Source organism: Gopherus evgoodei, chromosome 21 (genome assembly GCF_007399415.2).
Source record: "Gopherus evgoodei ecotype Sinaloan lineage chromosome 21, rGopEvg1_v1.p, whole genome shotgun sequence".
Lineage (NCBI taxonomy): Eukaryota > Metazoa > Chordata > Testudines > Testudinidae > Gopherus > Gopherus evgoodei.
In genome coordinates this window covers 7,738,141-7,756,130 of record NC_044342.1, presented here as the reverse complement: position 1 = coordinate 7,756,130, position 17,990 = coordinate 7,738,141, and the positions used below count along the sequence as shown (strand labels likewise).

General features: G+C 41.1%; 2 pseudogenes; both read right to left on the bottom strand.

Moving 5' to 3' along the window:
* Window positions 1-655: 655 nt before the first annotated feature.
* Window positions 656-1,644, bottom strand: LOC115637881 (annotated as a pseudogene).
* An 8,371-nt stretch (window positions 1,645-10,015) lies between these two features.
* LOC115637969 lies at window positions 10,016-10,901 on the bottom strand (annotated as a pseudogene).
* Window positions 10,902-17,990: the final 7,089 nt, after the last annotated feature.

Sequence of the window (17,990 nt, the reverse complement as noted above, 5' to 3'; positions counted from 1 at the left end):
ATCTTACAATCTGATCTGCTAGTAAAAAATGCCATGGAAGTCAAGAGCCATCTCCCAGAGTTGTTGTGTGACCTGATCAGGTTAGGCATTGAAAAATCTATCCGTGTCTTATATAGGAAGTCTGCATAAGTGGGGAGCAATGTTATTTAAAATTAGGCCAGAGGGAACCCTAACCCAACCCAAAACCTAAAATGCTGCACTGAGCAGCCAGAGCAAGAAAAGGGGAAGCCTAAATGGACTTTTCTGTAGAGCTGGTTGGAATTATTCAAGTATTAAAATCTTGGTGAAAATTGTTAAATTTCAACACACCAAGGTGAACATTTTATGAAATGTTTCTTACGTTAATTTTTTTTTTTTTTTGCTTTGACATTTCAAATTTTGAAGATGTAAAATCAGGATACTAGTTTGACTAAAGATTCTCATTTCATTTTTCAATTATCTTTACACCTGGTCAAAAGGTTCTGACTATCAAAAGTTTGACAAAAGTTTATTTATTTATTTATTTATTTCATTTTTTAAAAAGTTTCTCTTATCATTTTCCAAACAGATTTAGAACAGGTCAAAGTTTTTCAAATGTTAAAATTCCAATTAAAAAAAGTGAATGTCATCAGAAGAAATTCAACAAAATATTTATGAATTTCCCTCATTCCCCGTTTTAACTAACTCTATCTTTCATTCTCTGATTTCTCCACTTGTGTGAAAAGGTACTCTTTTCTATTGTTTTTCTAAAGGCTTCCTTCACCTCTTTGTTCCTCAGAATGTATATTATGGGTTTCAACACTGGGGTCACAACTGTGTACTTGGGGAAATCATTTGATCACTCACTGGGGTGGAGATAGACTTGAGCCTCAGGTAGGTGAAAAGGGCTGTTCCATAGAACAAAGTCACCACCATGAGATGGGGGGAGCAGGTGGAGAAGGCTTTACGTATTCCCTTTGCTGATGGCACCTTGAGGATGGTGGAGATAATGCAGATGTAGGACACGGTTATCAACAAAAAAGGGCCCATGATGAATAAAACTGACACAGTCAAGACCACAATTTCATTTCTGGATGTGTCAGTGCGTGCCATCTTTACCATCAGTGGGATGTCACAGAAGTAGAGGTGGATGTGGTTGGAACCACAGAAGGGCAGGCTAAAGATCCACGTGGTCTGAACTACTTCCACTGAGATACTGATTGTCCATGAAGCAGCCACGAGTTGTGCACACACCCGACCACTTGTGATGATTCTGTAGTGCAAGGATTTGCATACGGCTATGTAGCGGTCATACGCCATGGCTGCTAGAAGGCAGCATTCTGTGAAGCCCAGGATGGTGAAGACATACATCTTTGCTGTGCAGCCCACAATGATGATGATCTTTTGCTCCATGAGAAGGTGAGCCAGCAGCTGAGGGACCACACTGCTGGTGTAGCAAACTTCCAAGGACAAGTTCAGCAGGAAGAAATACATGGGGGTATGAAGTGATGAGTTTAGCTTTTAAAGGAGGATAATGAGCAGGTTCCCCACCAGAGTGACCAGGTAGGTGAGCAGAAACACCAGAAACAGAAGGATTTGGAGTCTGGTAAGGTATGAAAACCCCACCAGGATGAACACATCAGAAATGGTCTGGTTCTCATCAGGCTCTCTCTCAGAATATGTCATCTGCAGGGGTGACAAAGAGAGAGACATTGGAGCTGAATCTGAAGAATACCATATATGTGCATATGAATCATACAATTCATACTGGTTTCCTATGTGTTGGGATGCTTCAGATAAAAACCTGCTGCAGTTCTACATGTAACTGGGCCCAGTCATCATTGGGTGTAAACTGGTGTAGCTGCACTGATATCAATCAAGCCATGACAATGAAGATCAGCTGGAGATATGACTGTGATGCTGCTCCCTATATTTTTCATAGTAATAGTATGATATGATTGTGTCATAATCCTAATGTATTTTATTTGAAATAGTTTATATGGGGTATCATTAGAAAGGTTATGATTTACTGAATATGATTAGCTTATTAGTGTGCATGTATAATTGTTGTATCTAAAGTTAGCAACATTGACTATACATCTGTACTACAAAAGTGTTTGCACCCGGGGAATGCCCACCAGACAGAATGCAATCAGTCTGGCTGGCTAGCTGGGAACAAGTTAATGGACCATTAAGAAGAACAATAGGTCTTTGAAGATGCTAATCTCCCACCTTCCTGAGAAGCTTTCCAGGGATGCTACAAACTGCCTCTAATTTATGGCTGCTTTGACACTACAGGGTCATGTGTTCAAGTCACATGATACTTGTTTCCATGATAAAACATGAGTATTTTTCCACTGAGGGGTATGGGAATCACACTGAAAGACAAAGGATTCTGCCATATGTAAATCTTATTTAAGGGAGGAGGAGTGAAATAATCGGGGTTCATTCTTCACTGAATCCCCACTCAGGATGACTGCTGGAAACATCTAAGGAACAAAGATAAAGGGGGAGATAGGGACTGAGCCGAGGCTGAAAGGTGCCTGACCTGTGAAAGAAATATTTGGAGTTTTAAGCTGCAAGCAAGATCAGCTTGCTTTCAAGAACCTCTGCTATCTGCCTAAATCAACATTTAGCGTGAGAAATTACTACTTGTAACCAGTTTTTTTAGAATATTAAGCTTATATTGTGTTTTTGTTTTATTTGCTGGCTAATCATAGAATCATAGAATATTAGGATTGGAGGAGACTTCAGGAGGCCATCTAGTCCAACCCACTGCTCAAAGCAGGACCAACACCAACTAGATCATCCCAATCAGGGCTTTGTCAAGTCGAGCTTTAAAAACTTCTAAGGATGGAAATTCCACCACCTCCCTAGGTAAACCATTCCAGTGCTTCACCACCATCCTAGTGAAATAGTGTTTCCTAATATCCAACCTAGACCTCTCCCACTGCAACTTGAGACCATTGCTCCTCGTTCTGTCATCTGCCACCACTGAGAACAGCCTAGCTCCATCCTCTTTGGAAACCCCCTTCAGGAAGTTGACTGTTCCTGATCACCTTTCTCTCCTCCAAGTGCTTCCAAATGGATTACTTTAGGAGCTGCTCCATGATTTTTCCAGGGACTGACGTGAGGATGACCAGTCTGTAATTCTCCGGATTCTGTTTTACAAGATGGACACTATATTTTCCAATTGTACGGGACCTCCCCCCAATCTCCACAAGTTTTCAAAGATAATGGCCAATTCCTCTGCAGTCACATCAGCCAATTCCCTCAGCACCCTCGGATGAATTAGATCTGGACTCATGGACTTGTACATGTCTAGCTCTTTCTAAAATAGTGCTTTGATCTGTTTGCTATCCCTCACAATCATTTAAAATCTTTTGTAGTTAATAAACTTGATTATGATGTCTCTAAAACCAGTTTGTGGAATTCATAAGGGGGAGGCAAAAAGTTGTAGATATCTTCCTCTACATCGAGGGAGGGGGTGAATTTCAATGAGCTTATGCTGTACAGTTCTCTGTGTTTTCTTTCAATTTTGGGTTTACACTTCAGTGTGGGGGGGTGCACTTGAGTGCTGGGCAATTCCCTAGCTGAAGCTTCCCATGCAGGTCTGATTTCAGTGTCTGTTTTGTTCCACAGCTGGGTGGGGCCCAACCTGCGTGTGTGCTGGAGGAGGCTTGAGGGCCCGGCTCAGCAGCACAGTGTAAGGGAGCCCAGGCTGGTGGAACAGATGGGCTGAGTGTTATCCCAGTAGATCAGGTGGCACCCCTGGGGAGGGCAACCCATCACAATGTCCACTTTGACAACCAGTGGAAATACAACTGATTTACAACAGACAGGAGTCTGATAAATTTTCTCTAAAGGAGCTACATCAGTTTATACCAGCAATGGAGACATAGCAGTTTCCAGCATCAGGGGTTCTGTTCTTCCTCTTCAAAAACATTTATTTTCTGTCTACATGAAAATTCAAAAGGGGATCAATGCTTTTCTTTCTTTCTTTCTTTCTTTCTTTCTTTCTTTCTTTCTTTCTTTCTTTCTTTCTTTCTTTCTTTCTTTCTACAGCCACATTAATCAAATAAGATTTCTCATATGAGAGCAAATTCTGAGCTCATTTGGATCTTAAACACAGAAATTCTTATTCGAATGCAAATTTTCCAACTGCAGTTACAATTCACATAAGTGAAGACTACTCACATGAGTAAACTGGTGCTGCTGAGCCCAATATCATTGAAGCCCTTTGAAGAATGGAAGCATGATAAATGCTGAAAACAATGGGGGATTTTGGTCTTTTATGTACTATTAAATGTTATTCTTCCCTAAATATTAGAGAACAATTTCAATAATTCCTGCCTTTATCATCACAGCATCCAAAATGCATTGGTTTCTCTCAATATACAGAATAAGAACTAGGGACAGTTCCTTAGCTGGTGTAAATCTTAACAGATTCATGGGTATAAAAAAGTTCTATACTGCTTTACACCAGTGGAGGATCTTTGTCTAATCACCTTGCTACAAAGAATTTTACGAGAAAAAAGATCCTACAATGTACAAAGGGACAATTTCCACAGATTTATTACTTCTAGGTTGTTTGTTGACAAGGAACTTCCTAATAAAGGCATGACACTGAAATGACAGAGTTGAAATAAAAATGAACAACAACAAATATTGTATTTTGCATACCCTTAGCACCTTCAATATGTGCTATAAAAGCAACACGTCAAAGAATAGTGAGCTACTAAGGGGAAAACTGGAAATGATTGGGTGAAGAGACTGGGTTTACACAGCGAGCCATCATTCCTGATACCTGAAACTCTGCCATAACCACAGAACCATTCTCCTGGAAATTGAACGCACTCAAACACTCACACACATTCAATGAAATAGAGAAAATTAAATCCAACAACCAAAGCACACTTTAGTGCGCGCTATGCAGAGTGCACATTTTAAAACAAAAGAGAATGTTTTTCTCTAAATAGGAAGCCTTGGAGAAGAGGTGGGAATTCTTCAGCATCTCTTAAGACCTACTTTGGGGAACCTCTATTGATGTTTGTGAATATTTTCCTCAGCACAACCATTGTAGTACATGTTAAACTGGCTGGAAAATGGAATTTTTATCTCATGGGAAATTCCAATATATATTTTCATCCTGAATTTATACGAAAAGTTGAAATAGTGAAAACCTTAATTTTGATTCAAAGAGTCCACATGAAATTGAATGGAAAATTGAAAACTGCCATTAACATCAATGTTTTCTCATGGAAAGCATCAGTACTGATTAAACTATTTTTTCAGAAGGAATTTGGATATATTTCTTTATTTAATGGCTGGCATTTGGAGCGGCTCTAAATAAATGTAGACATTTACTTACCATTAGGAATAAGGTCTATAAAGATGCTTGTCATTGGCAGTTGAGTGACATTTTCTCAGCTCTTCAAGGCATCTGGACACTCCATTAGTATACAGGAGGACATGAAAGCAATTAAAGAAGCATACATGATGTGGAGGAAGGTTTGAGAAAAATTCAGCTAAAAGAGATCGCCATTTAACTCTTAGGCAGTAGGTGCAGAGCATGTGCCATGGTTGGATTCTGGGAGTGGACTTTCTTATTAGAAGAGGTCAGACTGAATCTTCCAAAACAATTGTATTCAGACCCAAATACAAGAACCACTTCAAGAAACAAAATTTCCACTCAGACTCAGTGAGTGATAATAACATTTGAGGAATAGAGCAGAGTAAGGATGAGAGGAGGGAGAAGCAAGAAACATCAGTGATAGAACAACAACAACAAAAATAAATACCGTCATGGCATGATGATGAGCATGTTTGGTGCTTATTTATCACTTTGGTGGACACTATGGAATTATGGGACCAGAACTTCACTTGGTGTAAATTAGCATAACACCACTGAAGTCAAGCTCACAACCTGACCCATGATTATTAAACTAGATGTATTCGGAATGATAGATTCAGACATGAATAGATCAATTTATATATTAATTAAAAGATAGATAGATAGATAGATAGATAGATAGATAGATAGATAGATAGATAGATAGATAGATAGATAGATAGATAGATATGAACACAGACACAACCCATGTGCTCAGACACACATTAAGATTCTCTGCCCATGTATGGAAAATTCAAATGAAGAAATCAATGATATGATCTTGTTCACATTGCAGACTGGGCCACAGCACCCATGGACTTCAGTGAGAGGATGGTTGGGGCCTTAATTAATTCATTTATAACCTATTTTGTTTAAGAAGAGTAGTTCTATCTCCTAGCTACAAGTGCAAAATGTGTTGAAGGAAACAGAAGTGTTTTTATTTCATTCACTGGCTTCTGGGACCTAGTCCCTGAAGGAAATTTCTTGTAATATTCCTCAGAGGAATAACAATTCTGCATCACACTGCAACAAAACAAAATACACTAGGGCAATAATTTCAGAGGAAGTGGTATCATCATCATCATGATCATGTATTTTCTAGATGAAAATTGTAATGGGATTTACTAAATAGGGTAAATTGTATGATACTATTTTGTCTCGAAAGAGGAATGATTTATCCAACGCACTTACTAAGGAGGCCTCAAGTGATTTGCCCAGTACCACACACTGACTCAGTGATTCAGATGCTTTGAAAACCATGCTCTTCCTGCTTCAGAGCTCTGTGCTCTAAACATTTGACCACACCACTACTTACTCAATGGTACATGAGTATCCAGCTTGAATCATTAGGTTGAATTTTGTGGCAACAAAAATGATTAGGAGGCTGGAGCACATGATTTATGAGGAAAGGCTGAGGGAACTGGGATTGTTTAGTCTGCAGAGAAGAATGAGGGGGATTTGATAGGTGCTTTCAATTACTCTGAAAGGGAGTTCCAAAGAGGATGGATCTAGATCATTCTCAGTGGTACTAGATGACAGAACAAGGAGTAATGGTCTCAAGTTGCAGTGGGAGGTTTAGGTTGGATATTAGGAAAAACTTTTTCACTGGGAAGGTGGTGAAGCGCTGGAATGGGTAACCTAGGGAGGTGGTGGAATCTCCTTCCTTAGAGGTTTTCTAAGGTCCAGCTTGACAAAGCCCTGGCTGGGATGATTTAGTTGGGGATTGGTCCTGCTTTGAGCAGGGGGTTGGACTAGATGACCTCCTGAATTCCCTTCCAATCCTGGTATTCTATGATTCTAACACAACACAAAGAGTCAGGGGCAGAGTCAGTAACAACACCCAAGGGTCATGACTCCAGTTCCCTCACTTTCAGACTATGTGCCACACTATCATCTCAGACCCATGATTACAACATAGGAGATCTGATTCCCAATTCCCATGATTCTAAATATTACACCCCACTCCCCTCCCAGAGCTGGGAGCAGAACCCAGGAATCCTCATTCTCAGACTCTACTGGTCTTACCAAAAGGTCCATTTCCCTTCTTGAGGACCAGATACAAAGTCTTTAGAAGTCACTGAGATTATTCCCTTTGATAAAGTTTGCAGTGGAACTAGAATCAGGACTAGTTCACAGGAGCAGTATAATAAACTCTATGTAGATGCTGAGAGGTGCTAGAGGGTAGTGTGCTTCAGGGAATGGGGTCATGACCTCAGCTGGGAGCACTCTCATTTCTTAGACAGTTCTGACTCCATTTCTTCAGCATGGCCATAGGGAGCTGAGGCTGTGCTACTGCGAGTGAGGTGGGGTGCTCAGTTTAGGGCAATCTTCCCCCTTAGTCATTGTTGCTAGCAATATCCCAGTCTAGCACTAAGGGGTGCTAAAATACAGGCACGGACCTGGAGGATGTTCTTAGGTTGATGGATCTCAATGTCCCTGTTCAGCAGTAGGGGGTGCTGTACTGCAGGGAAAAGGGTGGATGACTCTTTAAGGGACATTCTCCCCTGGGGATCAGTACTAAACCCAGTGCTCCAGCACAGCTCCAAGTTATGACATGCTGCAAGGAGCTGAGTGGGGTCTCACTTTGGGGGCACTCTTGTCTCTTGGTCCATGCTGACCCTTGTGCTTCAGCAGGGAACCATGTAGCCCTGTGCCACAAGGAGCAGAGGGAGGAGCTCAGCTGTAGACCTGCTCCCATCAGAATCATTGTTTACCACAGTGCTCCAGCATAGCACTCAGGAGCCCTGTGCTGCAAGGGTGGGAAGGGTGGCTCACTAGGGGGTGCTCTCCCCTTGAAGTTGGTGCTGACCAGTAGCGATCCATCACAGTGGAATGGAACAGTGTTTCTGGTGGATGAGCTCTAAATGAAAGAACTTTCCTGCACACCTGTGGTCATTGAGAAGTCAGTGAGTCTATTTACAAAAAGAAGGGGCAGCAGTGGCATGTACACACACACACTGAACATGGCTCATTCCCTCCAACAGGGGGTGACAGTCACACAGACAGACAGGCACATACATATACACGTACACATACACACACACTGAGCAGGAGTCATTGCCTTGTGGTTACATATCTGATGTTTGCAACAATTTTGATTATGACAAAACAATAAACAGAGCCTTGTGATGTTTTGTGACTTAAGGTCACTGATACTTTACTTCCTTATGGCAACTCATTGAGCAACTGCTCCTGTTTAGACTGGAAAGCCTTTTACTTACCCTAACTGCTTAAGATATTCTTGTATGCAGTGCTGTTCTAGCCATCTGAGTCCCAGGATACTAGAGACACAAACTGGGTGAGATAATATCTTTTGCTGGACCAATGTCTGTCTCTCTCACTAACAATAAAAGATATTACCTCACCCATCTTATCTTTTTAAGTAATTTTTATAAGTCTAAACCTATAGGTCTCTTGTGTTTCTGCTATCATTTCCTCAACCCTTTATCATTTACTTACTATACAACTATCATTATTTAATGGCTATATAGTCATTACATGGGCTACAAATCTCTCTCTCTCTCTCTCTATCATACACACACACACACACATGGACATAGTTTCTATTTTGCATAAGGTGTTCTTTCCTTCCTGCCTTAAACATCTGTTGAACAGTGTTGTACGATGCATCCCAGACATGACTCCATTTCAGTGGTCCAGCACAGGGACCACCATTTGATGCCTGGCTAAAGTGCTCTGTGGGCCTGTGTGATGAAACTCAACACAATGTGAGACAGAGGAGGTCAGATGAGATAATCTGGAGGTCCCTTTTGTCATTAAACTCTGTGACTCTGACAATATGAAATACACCAGTGATACGCGACTGTAAGTGTTTGGGGTGAAGCAGGCACAGATATGGTAGAAGTGAATCTTAAAAACAAACAAAAGGAATCTCTCACTATCAAACAATGCCAGAAGAGTAGGAACGATTATCTTGTGTTTTTTTAGAGACGCAGTCTACAGCATAAACTCTGTAGGGAAATGTTGTTAGGAGAAAGTTATAGGCTGTTGCATCATTCTTGTTGCTCTACATGAAATGTCCGTTCAAGGGCCATGGGGAAAAGGTTCTGCTCTCACAGGGGATTTATTTGTGTCCTTATTCTCCAGACTCTGATCAAACCCTTGGTTCTAATGTACAGCAATATTCAAGACATGCATCTCCCATTGAAGTCAATGAGACCTCAGCCCCTGTGCAAATCAAGCCCACTCTGAGCTGTGATGAGTGGAAAATGATCAAGGACAATGGCAAGTCTAGGCACATCCTCTGCCCTGGTGACATTCGCAGGTATAGGGGAAAAAGTCCAGCAAAATACATAGGGAATTTTTACATTAGCTGTAGCAAAAAGTTACACTGTAGGAGTAATGAATTCCTCTGGCAATTCCCTTGGTAATAATTAATTTTCCTAGCTGACCTGAGGCTTTTTCAATGATCTTTAGATCTGGTCAAAAGATTCTGGCTATCAAAAATTTGACTAAAGTTTATTTATTTATTAATTTCATTATAAAAATTTTCTCTTCCCATTTTGTCACCATGTTTAGAAGATGTCAAAGTTTCACACATGGTAAAATTTTAATTAAAAATGTGAGAGTCATTCTGAGAAATTCAACAAAATGTTTACGAATTTCTCTTATTCCTCCATTTTGATTGACTCTGCTTTTCATTCTCTAATTTCTCTGTTTGTGAGAAGAGATGCTCTTCTCTACTGTTTTTCTAAAGGCTCCCTTCACCTCTTTGTTCCTCAGTGTCTATATTCTGGGGTTCAACACTGGGGCCACAATTGTGTTCATGAGGGAAATGATTAGATCACTTTCTGAGGTGGAGCTAGACTTTGGTCTGAGATAGGTGATAAGGGCTGTTCCATAGACCAAAGTCACCACCATGAGGTGGAAGGAGCAGGTGGAGAAGGCTTTACGTCTTCCCTTCGCTGACTGGAGCTTAAGGATGGTGGAAATAATGCAGATGTAGGACAGGCCATCTTCACCACCTTTGGGATGTCGCAGAAGAAGTGGTGGATGCGGTTGGAGCCACAAAAGGGTAAGTGGAAGATCCCCGTGGTCTGAGCTACTTCCACTGAGATGCCGATCGTCCATGAAGCACCTGCAAGCGGTGCACACACCCGACCATCATGATGGTTCTGTAGTTCAAGGGGTGACATATGGCTATGTAGAGATCTTATGCCATGACTGCTAGGAGGCAGCATTCCGTCAGGCCCATGATGTTGAAGATATACATCTGGACCACACAGCCCACAATAGAGATATTCTTTTCCTCAACCACTAGGTGAACCAGTAGCTGAGGGACCACACTGCTGGTGTAGCAGATTTCCAAGATTGAAAAGTTCACCAGAAAGAAATACATGGGGATGTGGAGAGAGAGGTTTAGCTTTATAAGGAAGATAACAAGCAGGTTCCCTATCAGGATGACCAGGTAGATGACTAGAAGCAACAGAAATAGAAGAATTTGCAGCTTGTTAAGGTATGAAAACCCCACCAGGATGAATACATCAGAGATGGTCTGGTTCTCTCCAGAGTCACTCGCAGAATAGGTCATCTGTAGGGGCAACATAGAAAGAGACTGGATCTGAGGAATACCAAATATGTGGGTATGAATCAAACAATTCATAGTGGTTTCCTTTCTGTTGGGATGCTTGTGAATAAAACCTGCTGCGATTATATATACAAATATGTAACTGGGCCCAATCATCATCAGGTGTAACCTGGTGTAGTTGCATTGATGTCATTCAAGCTATGCCAATTTAGATCAGCTGGAGATCCGACCACTTTGACACCAGTGGAAATAGAGCTGATTTACAACAGACAAGGATTTGATAAATTGACTCTAAAAGAGCTACATCAGTTTATACTAGCAATGGTGGTATACCAGTTTCCAGTATCAGGAGTTCTATTCTTCCTCTTCAAACTCATCCTTCCTCTTCCTTAATCTTTCCTCTTCAAACCATTTTTTTCTGTCTACATGAACAATTAAAAAAAGAATCAATGCTTCTTTCTTTCTTTCTTTCTTTCTTTCTTTCTTTCTTTCTTTCTTTCTTTCTTTTTCTTTCTTTCTTTCTATCCCCTCTTAGAGTGTTATGCTACAGCCACATTTATCAAATACAATTTCTCAAATGAGGGCAAATTCTGCTCTCATTCAGCTCTTAATCATGAGAATTGTTATATGAATGCAAGTATTCCCTCTGCAGTTACAACTCACATAAGTGAGGACTACTGACATGAATAAACTGATGCTGCTAAGCCTAATATGTTTGAAGCACTTTGAAGAATGAGAAGCACAATAAATGTTGAAAACAATGGGGGATGTTGGTGTTTTGTATACTATTAAATGTTATTATTCCTTAAATATTAGAGAACAATTGAAATCATCCCTGGCTTTAACATCGCAGCATCCCAAATGCATTGGTTTCTCTCAATATACAAAAGAAGACCTAGGGCTGGTTTAAATCTTATTAGCTCAATGGGTATAAAAAGAGCTATATTGATTTACACCAGTGGAGGATCATTGTCCAATCACTTTGCTATAAAGAACTTTACAAGAAGGAACATCCTACAATGTAAGAAGAGATGTTTTCCACAAATGTTTTACTTCAAGGTTGCTTGTTGACAAGCAACTTCCTAATAACAGGCATGACAATAAAATAACAGAGTTGGAATTAAAATGAGTAAACAAATATTGTGTCTTGCATATCCTTAGTAACTTCAATATGTAGCTCTCAAAGCAACACATCAAATAACAGTGAGCTATTAGGGGGAAACTGGAATGATAGGATGAATAGATTTGATTAATATAGCTAGTCAGCATTCTGAGAAAAGGAACTGAGGTGTCCTGCTACCTGTAATTGTGCCATAACCACAGGACCATTCTCCAGGTAATTTAAGAGAAAGAAAGAGAGAGAGAGAGAAAGAGAGAGAGAGAGAGAGAGAGAGAGAGAGAGAGATTCAAAGGGAATCAGACAGATAAAATTTAATTAAACAACCGAAGCAAACTTTGATGGCACACTATGCAAAGTACACTACCTAGAACAATGTAGAACAAAAGGGAATGATGTTCTCCAAATACTGAGATCTGGTGGAGAGGTTGAAATTCTTCTGCCTCTCTTAAGATCTACTTTAGGGAACCTCTGTTGATGTTTGTGGGTACTTTCCACAGCACGACCACTGCAGTACATGCAAAGTTGCCTGGAAAATGGAATTTCCATCTCATGGGAAATTCCAATATTTGTGTTTTCACCCTGAATTGATATGAGAAGTTGAAAACCTTAATTTTGATTCAAAGAGTCCACATGAAATTGAATGGAAAATTGAAACTGCCATCAATAGCGATGTTTTCTCTTGGAAAACATCAATATTGATGACACTATTTTTTCAGAAGGAATTTGGATTTATTTCTTTATGTAATGGCTGATATTTGGAACAGCTCTAAATACATGTAGAAAATTACTCACCATTAGGAATAAAGTCAATAAAGATGCTTGTCATTGGCAGTTGAGTGACATTTTCTCAGCTCTTCAAGGCATCTGGACACTCTGTTAGTATACAGGAGGACATGAAAGCAATTAAAGAAGCATACATGATGTGGAGGAAAGTTTGAGAAAAATTCAGCTAAAAGAGACCGCCATTTAACTCTTGGGCAGTAGGTGCAGAGCATGTGCCAAGGTCAGATTCTGGGAGTGGACATTCTTATTAGAAGAGATCAGACTAAGTCCTCCCAGCTGACGGTATTCAGATCCAAATACAAGAACCACTTCAAGAAACAACATTTCCACTCAGACTCAGTGGACGATGATGACAGTTGAAAAACAGCGTAGAGTAAGGAGGAGAGGAGGGAGGAGCAAGAAACACCAACAATAACAGAACAACAACAAAAATAATAAATATAATCATGGCATGATGATGAGCATGTTTGGTGCTTTCTTGTTACTTTGGTGGACACTATGTAATTATGGGACCCGAACTTCACTTGGTATAAATTAGCACTGAAGTCAAATTCACGACCTGAGCCTTGATTATTAAACTAGTTGAATTCAGAATGATAGATTCAGAGACAAATAGATCAATTGCTATACTAACAGGTAGACTGCCAGATGGATTTGACTAGATTGCATAGATAGATAGATATGAACACAGACACAACTCGTGCTCAGACACACATTAAGATTCTCTGCCCATGTATGGAAAATTCAGATGAAGAAACCAATGATATGATCTTGCTGCCATTGCAGACTGGGGCACAACACCCATGGACTTCAGTGGGAGAATGGTTGGGATCTTAAGTCATTCATTTATATCCTACCTTGTTTAAGAAGAGTAGTTCTATCTCCTAGCTACAAGTGCAAAATGTGTTGAAGGAAACAGAGATGTTTTCATTTCATTCACTGGCTTCTGGGACCTACTCCTTGTAGGAAATTTCTTGTAATATTCCTCAGAGGAAAAACAATTCTGCATCAACCTTCAACAAAATAAAATTCACTGGGGTAATTATTTCAGAGGAAGTGGTATCATCATCATCATCATCGTCATTTGTTTTCTAGATGAAAATCATAATGAGATTTACTAAGTAGTGTAAATTGTGTGATACTATTTTGTCTGGAAAGAGGAATGATTTGTCCAGGGCAACACAACACAAGCATCAGGGGCAGAGTCAGTAACAATACCCAAGGCTCATGACTCCAATTCCCTGATGTTCAGACTGTGTGCCCCGCTCCTGTCTCAGACCCATGATTAGAATACAGGAGATCTGATTCCCAGTTCCCACTATTCTAAACATTACACTCCATGCCCCTTCCAGAGCTGGGAACAGAACCCAGGAGTCCTCACTCTACTGCCCTAATGAAAGGGCACATTTCCCTCCTATAGAGCCAGATCCAAAGCACATAGAATTCAATGGGACTATTCCCATTGACACCAGTAAATTTGCAGCAGGACCAGAATCAGGAGAGTTCCCAGGAACATTAGAATAAACTCTGTGCGGAAGCTGAGAGGTGCTAGGGGGTAGTGTGCTTCAGGAAATGGGGTCATGGGCTCAGCTGGGAGCACTTTCATTTCTTAGATAGTTCTGAGTCCCTTACTCCAGCATGGGCATTGGGGGCTGAGGCTGTGCTACTGCGAGTGAAGTGGAGTGCTCAGTTTGAGGCAATCTTGCCCTAGTGTTGCTAGCAATACCCCAGTGTAGCACTAGGGGAGACTAAAATACAGGGATGGATCTGGAGGGCTCTATGGGATGTTCTTGATTGATCCCAATGTAGCGGCTCAGCAGTAGGGGGCACTGTACTGACAGAAACAGGATGGAGGACTTATTACAGGATGTTCTCCTCTGTGGGTCAGTAGTACTTACCCCAGTGCTCCAGCACAGCTCCAAGGGATAGCATGCTGCAAGGAGCTGGGTGGGGTCTCACTTGGGGGCACTATTGTCTCTTGGTCCATGCTGACCCCCTGTGCCTCAGTCGGGCACCACGTGACCCTGTGCTACAAGGAGTTTGGTGAGAGGCTCAGCAGTGGACCTGCTCCTATGAGAATGGCTGATTACCACAGTGCCCCAGAATTGCACTTGGGGGCCCTGTGCTGCAGTAGGTAGTTAGGGTACCTTAATAGATGACACTCTCCTTTTGGTGTTTGTGCTGGTCCGCAGTGACCCCTCACTGTGAAAGGGGACATTGGTTCTTGTGAAAGTTATATCTTTCAGATGAGTTATAAATGAAATATCTTTCTGTACCACCAGTGATTATGAACGACTCCGTGGGCTCACAAGAGGGGGGCAACTGTGGTGCATGCACTCACACTTTGAGCATGGCTCATTCCCTCCAGCAGGAGGTGAGAGTCACAAGCGCGCATGCACACATACACACACACACAGAGAGCAGGTCTCATTCCCTTGTTGTTTCCTATCTGCTCTTGTTATTATTACACTTGTTATTACGACAAAACAGTAAACTTACGTTCATTGTTAGTTTACTTACTTATGCTAATTCATTGAGCAACTCCTTCTGTTCAGGTTATAAGGCCTTCTAACGCTAATTGCTTACGCTATTTTTGTACACAGCGCTGTTATAGCCATCTGGGTCCCAGGATACTAGAGACAAAGCACATGAGGTAATATCTTTTGCTGGACCAACTGCTGTCTCTCTCACCAACAATAAAAGATATTACCTCATCTACCTTGTCTTTCTAAGTAATTTTTTATGTCTAGATCTATAGGTATCTTGTGTTTCTGCTTTCAGTTCTCACCCTTTTATCCTTTACTGACTATATAACTATCGTTATTGGCTGGCTATATAGTCATTGCAGACTGGGGCACAGTCTCTCTCTCTCACTCTCTCTCTCTCTCTCTTTCACATGCAGACATACCCACACACAATTTCTATATTACATGAGATGTTCTTTCCTTCCTGCCTTAATCATCTGTTTATCAGTGTTGCATGACATTACACATTCTGCATCACAGAGGTACCCCCATTTCAGTGCACAGTTATAGGGACCACCAGGTACATTTCTTTTTTATGTTCACTTTGATGCCTGGCTAAAATGCTCTGTTGGCCTGTGTGATGATATTCAAGACAACGTGAGACAGAAGCAGTCAGACAAGATAATCTAGAGGTCCCTTTTGTCCTCAAATGCTGTGATTCTCTGACAATATGAAATACATCAGTGATGTGTGACTGGAAGTGTTTGGGATGAAGCAAGCACAGATATGATAGATTTTTATCTTAAAAATAAACAAATGGAATTTCTAGCTGCCAAAAAGCCCCAGAGGAGTAGAAGAGATTATCTGCTGTTTTTTCAGAGACACAAACTACAGCGCCAACTCCGTATAGAAATGTTATTAGGCAACAGCTACAGGCCGTTTGCATCATCCTTGTTGCTCTACATGAAATGTCCATTCAGAGGCCTAGGTGCAAAAGGTTCTGCTCCCAAAGGTGAATTATTTGTGTCCTTTCTCTCTAGACACTTATTAAACATGTGGGGCTAATCTACAGCAACATCTGACTCCTACATCTCCCACTGCTGTCAATGAGACCTCAGCCCCTTTGCAAATCAAGCCAGCTCTGAACTGTGATGAATGGAAAATGATCAAGACCATACCAGGTCCAGGAATGTCTCATGCCCTGGCCACACCCACAAGTAGAAGGGGAACAGCTCAGCAAAACACACAGGGAAATGTTGCAGAAGCAAATAGATACACTGTTGGAGTAATGAATTCCCTTGCTATTAATTAATCTTCCTCGCTGCTCTGAGGCTGAGGATTGGCTCTGACAACAAGGAAATACACTGTTCTGTGAGAACAAGAGAGTATGAAGCTGCAGAAGCTGAAAAAGCAAAGTCTTTGACATTATTATGGACCATTGCTTGACCATTCCCAAACCCTCACCCTCTGCTGCCCCTATTATACAGTACACAGTATAGCCATCCCTTTTCCGCCATGTCTATCTGCTTCCTCTACTGCCCCTTTTACAGTATAGCCACCCCATCTCCACCCCTCACCCTCTGCTGTCCTTATTGGCCATGATACAGTATAGCTGCCCCTCCTCACCCCACTCTGTCCTGTCTCTAGTGACCATTATATAGCATAACCACCCCTTCCCCACTACTGTTGGGAGATAGATAGATAGATAGATAGATAGATAGATAGATAGATAGATAGATAGATAGATAGATAGATAGATAGATAGATAGATAGATAGATAGATAGATATCCATGTAGTATGTTATATGCCTAGTGCAGATGAAGTGTGCTGGTTGTGTGTTTCATATTGACAACCAAAGCAAGAATTTGAGGTTTTCTGCGGTCAAGAGGTGTTTGCATTAAAACAAACAAACAAACAAAAAAAAAACAAAAAAAAAACGTTGTTATGAGAAAGATGGAGAAATGCCAGATAAAGAAATAGCATTGGGGGCATTGCCATGACAATGTACCTGTTGCAATGTATCTGCTGCAGTTGTAAATAAGAACTGGGGAAAGAAGAACATCTCCGGCCTGAGACTATTTCTAAACATCTTGAATTTTGGCAATTTGACCAGAACTGTCTTTTGAAATTGCCCAGACAACTGATGACATGATGGGGTGGATTATTAACGATATTCGATAGACTCACAATTTGAAGTTGTTTGTGGATCCAGAGCCCTTTTTAGATTAAGATGTGGTAATGCTGGCTCCCTGCACCTTGTGATCAGACTGAACATCAACTGGCCATCGAGACTTCAGTTCTACCTTCAGACTCTGGTGTAGTATGCTTGTGTTATGAATATGAACTGAATAGTTTATTTTGTAAGCAATAAAGAGTATTTGTGGATTATATACCAACACTGTGTCTGGTATCTGCCTGCTCCCCTATCTCATAGGGTGACTCCTGCTGCGAGTCTAACACCCTCACCTTCTGCTACCCATAGTACCTATTATACCGTATAGCCACCTCTTCCCCACCCCACCCTCTGCTGCCCCCAGTGCCCATTATACAGTACAGCCGCCCCTTCCCCACCCCCACCCTCTTCTGCCCCCTAGTGCTCATTATACAGTATAGCCCCCACTTCAAATTTTTTACCTGTGCAAGTGGCCCTTGTTAAATAAGTCACTCCTTTCTCACTGCTGTGATACAATATAATGGTTAGTTTACTGTTATCCATCATTGGC